This window comes from Amblyomma maculatum, chromosome 5 (assembly GCF_055883805.1).
Source record: "Amblyomma maculatum isolate TAMU_Amacu chromosome 5, ASM5588380v1, whole genome shotgun sequence".
Classification (NCBI taxonomy): domain Eukaryota; kingdom Metazoa; phylum Arthropoda; class Arachnida; order Ixodida; family Ixodidae; genus Amblyomma; species Amblyomma maculatum.
The window spans coordinates 17209839-17220083 of record NC_139348.1 but is presented as its reverse complement, the minus strand read 5'-3'; positions in this window follow the sequence as shown (position 1 = coordinate 17220083).

Genomic DNA, 10245 nt, shown 5'->3' with positions numbered 1-10245 from the left:
CGAAAACGCCCTATGCACTATCGCGGAAGTTTTGGTAACAGTGTCAGGCCGCCACCATCACAATTCACACTGGCAGTAAGACGGAGTCGCAACCGAGCTTAATTACGCACAACTCCCCTCGTCGACTGCTTTTATCACAGATATCTGGCGTCAGCAACACGATATACTTGCCGCTGTCTATACACAAGTGCCTGAAATGTGGCGCCCTCTCGCACTGGAGTGCACTATTGTTCTTACTGGAACAAAGAGAAGAGGCGCTTGAAGCGCGCCTGCAACATCTGGGGAGTAGCAGTGTATGGACAGAATCGCGGAGACGGCCAGATTGCGATCGCCACATTTTTGGACTGCCGCTACAATACAACCTTGACGGGAACAACAGAGTCTCACCGTGACCGCAGTCATGACCCTGTGCCCCTTGTTGCCGCAGGAGAGCATTTGTTGACGCAGGGCAAGACGTGCGTTTTCCATGGCGCAGCTGTCATTTTTATAGACATTTTGAAGCCTTGTGTAAAAAGCTACCTAAACAACTTTTGACTTCTTCAAGGAGCTTATTTTTGGACCTCGTGTGACCACAAAACGAAGGCAAAAGCTCTGCGAAATATTGTTCCTTCCCAGACTAGAAAAGAACAACTACCAAAACCGTTTTACTTATACAATATAGCAGTTCTGTCTGGTGGTTCTTCCCTACTTTCCTGTTGCAATTAAATGCATAAAACTCTCAGTGCAGCAAAAAACGTTCGGTTGCCACTCACTGTCAATAACGGACAGAAGTTTTGTTTTGACGAGAAAATTGTGCGTAGTTTTTTCCGCTGGATTATTAGTGCCGAACGTCCCCTGCTAGACCACAAATTACTTCCGCTGATGGCGAGTACCGCTATATCAGTTTAATGAGATCGAAGCGTACACTGGTCCTACTGCGCCTGACGCACGTTTCCGGTTACGCCATAAACCCATCCGGAAGTCGGCCCAAAAGGCACGATTTTGCGGAGACCATTCTCAATCCAGCCACGAGCATTCTCCGAACTGCGGTTTCGTCAAGAACGGCGCACGTAATTTTCGTCTCAATTGACGCAGCTGCAGGAACCAGCGTGGCGTGAGAGCCCAAGTTTTGTGTTTTCTTACCGCCGTCTTTCCTTCCCAGTGCGGCGCGGCCGGAATTGTGGGCGCACGCACTTGTCCGCGATGAACAGCCCTTCGGGGGACCCCGGCTCCCCCTGTCTCGTACTTTTATTTCCTGGATTAGGAAAGACCGCCCTCTTTCCGCTTTAATCGCCGCCTCTCTCCTGCTGTCTATAGACCCAAGGCGTGGGCAGCAAAAGAGCCGGCAGCGGAGCACAGAAGCGATGAAGACATGCTTCGCAAATCCTATTAGAACCGCGCGGCGCGTTTCTCTCAGACGGGGATTAGCCCGCCTGGGCGGCATGAAGGCGCACTTATCTGCTTAAGATCTACAGCGTGGAGCTGCCTTCTCTTCTTGCCAGCCACGTAGCGTGTAATGCTTCAAATCTGCGTGGATTCGGGCTCTCTGCCGAAAGCGCGTCTCATGCACACTTGAGATGCACGAGTCAGGTGGACCAGTCGAAAAAAGATCCCAAACGAGGAAGAAGAGGGGGTCGCTTGCGGCCGTATCTCGACTTAATTGCGAACCCTGCCGAGCGTGATTTAGATACGCTCTTAAATTAGGCGCCCGACGTTCTTGAACGGCCTTCCCCTTTTTGAGTTCACCCAGTCACTGGTCGGGAAAAAGCTCTCAGTGCCCCCTGCACTCCAGCTCTAGTCCTATGCATTTTGTTCATTTTTCTCACGCACAAGTGTGTCGCCCCCCCCCCCCCCCCCCCCCTCCTTGTGCAGGAAGCTTTGTAACTCAGCTTGCGCCTATGGGTCCAAACGCAGCTATAATTATTCTTTTTTGCGTCTATGCATCAAGGCATTGTAAACCTAATGACATCAGCGCAAGGTGCTAAAAAGGTAGTCCGAACTACATGCAGTGTTTAAACGTTGAAGGCAAGCCATGCCGAATAAAGATGACCCCGGCTCAACCGTCTTGCTATGTATCGCCACTTGCTAACTCGAAACCATCATGATGGACTATCAGGCCAATCCCATCGCTATGCATGGATGTGGCACGTTCAGAGCGAAATTCAAGTACCTTGTGAACGTTCTGAAACAAATTAAATGATAACGCCACGTCTCGCGACAATGAGCATAAACAAAGATTACATAATCCATCCATACGCTACAATCAGAATGATAGGACTGCACACCGGCGACTGTTAAAAAAAACAATTGAGATTTGAATAGTTAGCGGCAATACTCATCCCTTAAAGAACATCGCCTCGATGTTCCAAAAGAAAGAGATAAAGGTAAGCGTAAAGATTACAATGTTTAAACATGGTGTATGTATGTATGTATGTATGTGTTATGTATGTATGTATGTATGTATGTATGTATGTATGTATGTATGTATGTATGTATGTATGTATGTATGTATGTATGTATGTATGTATGTATGTATGTATGTATGTATGTATGTATGTATGTATGTATGTATGTATGTATGTATGTATGTATGTATGTATGTATGTATGTATGTATGTATGTATGTATGTATGTATGTATGTATGTATGTATGTATGTATGTATGTATGTATGTATGTATGTACAGGTGCGGACATAAATAAGCGGAGCATGCTTTCCCGTTGAAATTAAAATCCCGCCTTCTACACTGGAGATAAGAAAACATTTGTCCTAGTGAAAACGCACTGGCGTCTAGTACCGGATCGCACATACCACGACTGCCAATTTCAACTATGCAACGCGTGAAAAATAATAGAACAAATTAGTGGTGGCTTGCCTTGGTTAAGCCTGGATAGCAGAAGCGAAAAGGTTCGGCTATGCCATGGCTTAGCCTGTGGTTCCTTGGCGTTGTTGGCCCACTACACACACTTTCAATTGGATTGTCTTGGAAGCGAGGCTTAAACTCACGAGTAGCATAACCAAGCTCACTCACCCGAATGTCAAGGTCCACTTTTCGTAAACGGTTAACCTCATCGTCACATCCAGTGTTCTTCTCAGCAGTAAAACGCGCCCGTCTTGCTGCGTCACTCATAGGTCTCTTTTCCAACCGCTCGGCACGCTGTTCTTCACTTTCCTCGGCCCGCCGCCGCCTCTTGTTTTCATTCCGCTGTGCAGCAGTGGCTTCGGCCATAAGCAGCAGCACCCGACGTCTCGTCTACTGTCATTCTTCTTCTTCTCTTTCCCGGCATACGGTGTCACGGTGTCACGGCGACGGCTTGAAAACCTATCTCAGTGCATCATTCTTCTTCTTCTTCTCCTGTGACGTCACGTGGTTTGCACATGCGTAGCTGCGGCTTTTTCTAACGACGGAGCGCACGCGAGACTCGGAGTTGACTAAGCTAGTGAAGCTTTTCGCTTCAAAAAGCACGCTCCGTTTACTTCTGTCCGCAGGGGTATGTATGTATAACCTTATTGAGATGCCGGGAAACGCCGGTATAGTGCATCGCGACGCTGGCCAAGCGTCGACCCGGTACATACATACATACATACATACATACATACATACATACATACATACATACATACATACATACATACATACATACATACATACATACATACATACATACATACATACATACATACATACATACATACATACATACATACATACATACATACATACATACATACATAATTTTATTACCATACATCAATACAAATTACATTCTCGTGCCCGCAGAAGCGCAGGAGCGCTTGAGGGCGGGCCACGGCAATCGACAGGCGCGTGCTCCACGCCTAAATAAACAATAATGAACTAAAGGTACATCATACAATATAGTACATGGCAAAAACACTTTCGCGTAGCATGCTGTGTAGAATTACTAAACAACCACTTTTGTGCTTCTCGCTTAACTTGAGCAAGAGACGTCAACTGTACAATTTCATCTGGCAATCTATAAAGTGATAGGGAACGGAATAGGCACGACATCTTTTTCCGTAATTAGTGTACACCGTTGGTAGTTTAAAACATTCATTCCAGCGAAGCACTCTGGGTCTATCCTGAGGCAGTTTGAATTTATTCGAAAAAAAATTTCTTGTGATAAGTACTGAAGCAAAAAGATCAGATAGAGGACAGATCTCTGCATTGATTAGTTTAGCATTCTCATCTAAGCTTTCTGGAACAGTCCCATACATAATATTCTTCGCAATTCGGTACAGCCGTTTATTCACCTAAAAAATTCTGAAATTTGAACAAGAGTCATACACTATGACACCATACCGTAATACAGATTCACCCAAAGCTCTAAAATCATTTTAAGGTGCCTTATTGGGCATGTGAACCTTAGCTTGTACAGCTGGGCTGAAACAGTTCGAAGACGATTGACAACATGCTGGATATGCGGTGCCCATGATAAATGTTGATCGAAGTAAAGGCCAAGGTATTTTACTGTAGATGAGAATGGCAAAGGCTCACATTGACATCCACTACACCCAGCATCATGCAGAACAATCATTTCACTCACGGGTACATTCTTGTGTGGGTTTCTAAAGCACAACAGGATACTTTTGCTGTTATTCAAATATATTTGGTTCGAAGCACACCACTGCACTATACTATAAACATCTGCTTGCAGCAAGTCTCTGGCCTGTTCAAAGGATCGATGGGACATAAGTAGTGCTTTCTCGTCTGCATAATGAAAAAGTTTGGAATTGCTTAAGTCATTAACATAAATATTAAATAATAAAGGGCCAAGTATGGATCCCTGTGGGGCCCCAAACTGGACTTGGAGAAAATCACTGTATTGAGTTTGTACCATGATGGTTTGAAAGCGATTCGAAAAATGTTCTTAAAGAAAATTTAGTATGGTCCTCTGAATCCAACCTCATCTAACTTATATATCAAAATAGAGTGGTCAACAGTATCGAAAGCTTTAGCCAGATCTAAGAAAAGCGCGAGAGAAATTTCATTATGATCTATAGTTTCATTTGTGTGGTCCGAACAGTATTCGAGCAGGTCTATAGCACTTAATCCGCGCTGAAAGCTATACTGAGTAGGATGGATTACGGCATATTTTGTACAGAATGCTTCCATATTATTATAAAGAATCTTCTCCAAAATAATGCCTAAAGTAGGCAATACAGCTATAGGTCTGTAATTATTTTTATCCGTCCTGGTGCCCTTCTTCGGCACTGGCCTAACCACTGAGATCTTCAGTCCGGCAGGTGTTTCCCCAGTTCCACTGCAGCCATTCAGAATAAAGAGCAGTAACTTTTTATTTTGTCGAAGTTTTTTTTGCAAATCTCGCACTCTAATTTTATCATATCCCGGTGGTATGTCCTACTCTGCATTACCTCGTTTTGGTCCGTTTATGGTGGGTCGTGAGGCTTGTGCTTTTCGAGCGCACACCGGGCCTGCTGGACGACCCATAGTTGAATGTCCTGTGTACTTTGCAAACCACTTTGGCATGGCGTATACTTTAACGCGCGTAATGCGCCTTCAGGCGCGCAGCGTGTACGATTTATGGCCGAGCCCAAGCTGTTGCGATGTCGCGGTACCGCCTGAGATGACCTCGTAGTCAAGCTGTCTGATGCGTCGAAGGACTTTTTTGGTCGGAGTAGCGCCGCAAGAGCTTTTCACTAAGTCCGCGGTGGCGTATCGGCGTCCAAACCCACACTTGGGCTCCAGGCCTGTACTCTGCGGTGCGTCGTCGCAAGTTGTATAGTCCGGCGTCGATGTCTGGTTTTTAATGAGCAGCCGGGCGAGACGTCGGGCTTCCTCTGCACGCTGAAGGTAGGCGGCGACGTCCAGGTTCTCCTCGTCGATTACGTGCGGCAGCATTGCATCGAGCGTCGTCGTTGGATTCCTGCCATATACAAGCTTGAACGCGGTCATTTCGGTTGTCTCCTGGACGGCCGTGTTATATGCAAAGATCACGAACGGCAGGATGGCGTCCCAGGTCTTATGTTTGGCGCCAACCTACATAGCAATCATGTCCGCAATCGTTTTGTTTAGACACCCCGTAACTCCACTGGTCTGGGGATAGTACGCGGTTGTACGTCGGTGGCTTCTATGACTGTAGGTTAAGATCACTTGCGTGAGCTCCGCCATTAACGCTGTTCCCCTGTCCGTGATGAGCATTTGTAAGACACCGTGTCGGAGAATTTATGGACAATAAACTTCGCGACTTCCGTTGTTGAGCTGTTAGGCAGTGCTTTCGCTTCGTTGTAGCCGGTAAGGTAGTCAGTGGCCACGATGACCCACTTGCGGCGATAACAGCAATCGTGCTCGGCGGTCATCGATAAACGAATGCCAGCTTCACCTGTCAGTGCTCAATATTGTTACGATGGGGGTTTGACGTCGGAGTGCTGCACAGGTGTAGGAGGCAGCTGGTAGAACTCAGCTGGTGAACGGCTGCGAGTCCGGCACGGGCACGAAAGTCTCCTCGTATTTTTCAACTTCCTTTTCCCTATCTTCTTCTATGTGTTTTTCTCTTTTTCGGGATTGCTACATTTCCCCCCGGGGCAGCCGAAGCACCCCTGGGCGAGGGAGTTAGTCGTGTCCACGGTATTGGCACGGCTTCATCCGGGCGACATGAGCGAGTTCCGTTGTAGCTGAGCGACGACCAGTTGCGGTCATGTGCGCGATTTCGTAATTCAGGTCACTAACGCGGTCGAGGACAACGTAAGGGCCAGCGTAATGCGCCGTCATTTTCTGGGCTAAACCACGTTTCGGAGAGGTCGCCAAAGCCACACTAAGTCTCCAGGTTGCGATGCTGTCTGTCGTGCCGAGCTTTGGAACGCTCTTGCGAAGCCAGAATCCGTAAAAGGGCGAGACGGCGAGCTTCTTCGGCCCGACAAAGAGTTTCGGCGATGCAAGGTTCGTCATGAACGGAATAGGGAAGAATGATGTCGAGGGAATACCCAGGATCACGGGCATAGAGAAGAAAAAAACGGGCTGTAGCCGGTCGTCTCATGTGTTGCAGTGTTGAAGGCAAACATTATAAACGGCAGTATTGTATCCCAGTTCTTGTGGTCTGATACATAGAGAGCATGTTGACGAGTGTGCGGTTGGTGCACTCCGTCAAACCGTTGGTTTGAGGGTGGTATGGTGTGGAGTGTCGAAAATGTGACGAGCACAAATAGAGAAACTGTTCCACAACATCTTCTGTAAACTGCCAACCTCGATCACTGATGATCACTCGAGGATGTTGACGAGTGTTGGGTTGGTGCACTCCGTCAAATCATTGGTTTAAGGGTGGTATGGTGGGAGTTTAGAAAATGTGACCAGCACAAACGGAGAAGCTCTTCCACATCTGCCATAAACTACCGACCTCGATCACTGATCACTCGCGGAGGTCCACGGCGCAGGATGACGGAACGGAGCAAGAACATAGACACGTGTGGCTGAAAGAAGAGCGCCGTTTCGCAGTAGCGTGTGAGATAGTCGGCAGAAACCACGATCCAGCGATTTCTATCGGATGATTTCGGGAAGGGACCCATAAGGTCGTTCCAACTTCACAAATGCACCATGTGGTGGAGTCACAGGATGCAGCAGGCCCTGTGGTGTGGACGTAGGACGTTTGTGCTGTTGGCACACAGTGCAGCTCGCCACATATCACTCAGTCATCTGGCGCATCTTCGGACAATAAAACTGGTCGCGGGCACGGTGGAGGGTTCGTGCAGAGCCCAGGTGATCCCTCTGGAACCACAAGCAGAAAATTCGTGCCGGTGCTGCAATAAGTCTTCTTGTACAGAAGGCCATCACGACGACAGAATGGGCTGGAAGCTGTGGAATCCCACGCCGCCGCAAGCAATGGCTCGAGGCTTATGTCGGTCTCTTGTGCAGTCCGCAGAGCCGAGGCGTCAGGAAACTCGGGAACAACGCAGGAGATGTAGTGATCGAAGTCAGCAGAGTCACATTCGGTCGTGGGAAGGGGGAGACGTGATAGGCAGTCTGCATCGGCATGTTTGCGGCCACTCTTGTACGAGACAGTGAAGTCGTAATACTGCAGACGAAGGGCTCAGCGTGCTAGACGACCTGATGGATCACGAAGGTTGACGAGCCAACACAGTGAACGATGGTCCGTCACAAGCGTGAAATGTAGTCATATAGGTAGCACCGAAACCGCTGAACAGCCAAAACTACAGCGAGGCACTCTTGCTCCGTAACAGTGTAGTTACGCGTTTTGCTAAGGGAATGGCTTGCATACGCAATTACATGCTCTCCGGTTGCCGAATGTTGCACATGCACAGCACCAACACCAATCCCACTTGCATCAGTGTGCACTTCCGTCGGACCGGAGGGGGTGAAGTGCCGTAGTATGGGATGTGACGTAAGCAGATACTTTAGCTGGTGGAAAGACGCGTCACAATCTGAGGTCCAGTCGAAAGGGACGTCTTTTTGTAGAAGGGACGTCAGAGGGTAGGCGACGTCGGCAAACCTTGGATGAATCGTCGAAAGTAGGAACACAGCTCCAGAAAACAGCGGAGCTCCTTTTGGTTCTGGGGTCTTTCAAATGCTTCAACTGCTGCAGTCTTCTGTGGATCTGGCCGAACTCCATCGCGGTCGACGAGATGTCCGAGTACCTGCGCTTGATGCTCGCCAAAACGGCACTTTTAGAATTCAGGACAAGGCCAGCCTTCTGCAGGCAATCTAAAACAATACCGAGTTGCGTGTTATGTTCAGTAAAAGTCCAGCCAAAAATAACGTCGTCTAAATAGCGCATGCAGATCACCACTTGAGGCCACGCAGTACTGTGTCCATAAATCTCTCAAAAGTGGCCGGCGCACTACATAGGCCGAAGGGCATAAAATTGAATTCAAATAGCCTGTCCAGCATTACAAATGCAGTTTTTGCTTTGTCAGCGGCGTCCATCGGAATCTGCCAACACCCTGATCGCAAATCAACCGAAGAGAAATAAGGTGCAGAGAGAAGGCAATCTAAGGCATCGCCGATGCGCGGGAGAGGATACAAATCCTTTTTAGTGACGGAGTTGAGGCGAGGGTAGTCGATGCAGAACCTCCATGTTCCACCCTTTTTTTTACCAATATCACGGGAGCAGCCCAAGGACTGAAGGACTCCTGAATTACGCCCTTGTTCAACATGTCTTTCAAGCCCAGCTTAGCACAGAAGCTTCCTTTGATTTCTTTGATTGTCTTTACAGAGCTCTTGTATTCCTTAATTGGCTGTTGTCCTCAACTGCTTGGCACTGTATGTTCAGGAAGGCATTCTTATCTCTCCTTGCTATTTTCTGATAATCCGCATTGAGAACCTTGTATCTTTCTCTTTCCCCCATAACTTTTGCCATCCTCCTTTCCTCAGCTATTTGCAAAGCCTCTTCAGATAACCAGTTTGCTTTCTTGCATTTCTTTTGATTTGGAACTACCTTAGTGGCAACTTCTTGTATTATATCACGAACATCATTTCACATCTCTTCAGGCTCTCTGTCTTCTAGATCTAATTCTTGAAATCGATTCCTCACTTCCACAGCATATTCTGATAGAATTTGATCCAGATCACACCTGAAAGGCCTTCTAGTTTTCTGCGTTTTCCTCAATCGAAGCTTAAATTTGGCAACAAGAAGTTGATGATCGGTGCCACAATTGGCCCCAGGCCCGTTACGGGATGCTATTGCTGAGCTTGAGCAGCTTTAGGTCAGGCTGTTTTTGTCTACAAAAAAAAATAATTCTGTGATCTTGTAAAAGAGGTTGTTGCTGCTGCCGGACGGCACCCTGCAAGCCCAATTGCGGCTTTGGCGCATCCGCGTCCTGTATTGTTTCATTAAAGTGAATAGAGTGTTATTATTATTATTATTATTATTATTATTATTATTATTATTATCATTATTTTTACGATAAGTCGATGTTATGTGGTACAAGCTTGCCTTCTCCCCACGAATTTGCACTGTGCCAATAAAGACACTGGCCAAATGGCGTAAAGCGTAGCTGGGTTATTAAAGTGCATAGTTTGTTGCCTTCTAACGTGATAATCTTCTGATTGATTAATACACAGCAGGTAGGCAGCCCCCGCCGCATGCGGCGGTGACCCACCTGTCCCAGCCCCATCAGGGGAGTCGGGGCGTTTCTTCCGGGTACGCCCAGTAACTTTGGGGTACCGCACGGTTCAGTGTTTAACCCATGTGAGTTTTATTATATAATAATTATATCCGCATTTCGCATGTCTCCAGATGATTTTATTTGGTATAGAATTACAAGAAATGTGAA